Raw genomic sequence first — 1,429 nt, 5'->3', positions numbered from 1 at the left:
ACTATAAGTTTTACAGGCACCAAAACGCATAGCCATCATTTGGCACAGGGGCTTTACAGATATAAATTACAATGGCAGCTCTAGGACAAAGTATGCAGGAGAAGCATGGCAAAGTTGAGATGACTTGGATGGGAAACGAATCACAATAGTGTGCATTGCATTGGCAATGCACACTGATAAATTTTTTTGCAGATGTTGTACAGGTTTATATGCCTTTTAATGGGGAAAAATAAGGATGAGTCTTTATTAGACTGTTTAGGTGAAGTGAGAACATGGATGGACTCRAACTTTCTCCATTTGAATGAAAATAAAACCCGTAATTTTATTTGGACAGAAAAATACTTTTAAGTGACCCTGATGCAATCCTTGGATCTTTATCTCCATTTTATCAGACAGCTGTTAGAATTCTTGGTGTTGTCTTTGACAGCTGTTTGAAACTGGATTAGCAAGTGAATTCAGTTGTCAAAACAGACTTTTTTTATTTACATCTTTTAGCCAAAGTGAAGAACTATTTTTGTTTTAGAAATTTTGAGAAAATTATTTATGCTTTTATCACAACACATTTGGACTACTGTAATTCATTGTACAAGGGCATAGATCAGTCCTCCTTACGTCGTCTCCAATTGATTCAAAATGTGATTAATATGGATTTTTGGCAAAAATTARGCTACGATTTAATGCTCGTCATACAGGTCAGTGTCTGAAGAGTTGACATGTGGACTCTGGTCAYGGGCTGGTTGGAGCAGCGCTGCATGTGGAGAGGTGCAGCAGCTGTGGTCAAACTGGCCTCTCAGCCCTCRCTTTAAAACCAGTCAGCTGATCTGTGGCGGTTTTGTTGTGCTCTTGAACACAGTGTTACAGGAAAAATGCTGCGAGGTGATTTTAGAAATATAATATATATAAAATACGATGTAATCCTCGGTGGAAAATAATCCAGGAAACGCTGAGGGTTTTTCTGGGAGGTGTTCACCTGAGCTGAGGGAAACTGACACCCCCCCACCACCACCACCACCACCCAAAGAGAGAAAAAGGCAGCGCGACCCGCCCTGCTTTGTTCTGATTGGGTAAAACTTTGACTCTGGTTCTCTTTATTGGGTGAAAGAACCGTCAAGTTTAATCCCTAGACCAGAGATTTTTAACCTATGGGCCGCGGCCGAGCGCCACCTTGAGGGCCTCARAAGAACAACAGTTTTTAACTTTGGGCCGCAGAGGGCCGTGGGACCTCATTGATTTTGAATAAGTTGCAATACAGTTTCTCACCACTAGTTGCAGTAGTGTACCACTGAGATGTTTAACAACTTTTTTGATATGTAGAAGAAGAACCTTAGAAACCTGCCGAAAATGGAAACATACACTCACCGGCCGCTTTACTAGGTACACCTGTCCAAACGCTCGTTAACACTTAATTTCTAATCAGCCAATCACATGG

At 41.0% G+C, this 1,429-nt stretch overlaps 1 protein-coding gene across 2 annotated transcripts in view; it reads left to right on the top strand.

Moving 5' to 3' along the window:
* Positions 1-1,429, top strand: part of LOC106536105 (delphilin) — a 7,851-nt gene that overhangs the window by 4,089 nt on the left and 2,333 nt on the right. The gene's annotated exons all lie outside the window — the stretch shown is intronic.

Source organism: Austrofundulus limnaeus, unplaced genomic scaffold, assembly GCF_001266775.1.
Source record: "Austrofundulus limnaeus strain Quisiro unplaced genomic scaffold, Austrofundulus_limnaeus-1.0 Scaffold1688, whole genome shotgun sequence".
Lineage (NCBI taxonomy): Eukaryota > Metazoa > Chordata > Actinopteri > Cyprinodontiformes > Rivulidae > Austrofundulus > Austrofundulus limnaeus.
Note: the sequence above shows the minus strand (reverse complement) of the source record. Positions and strands in the feature narration are given on the sequence as shown.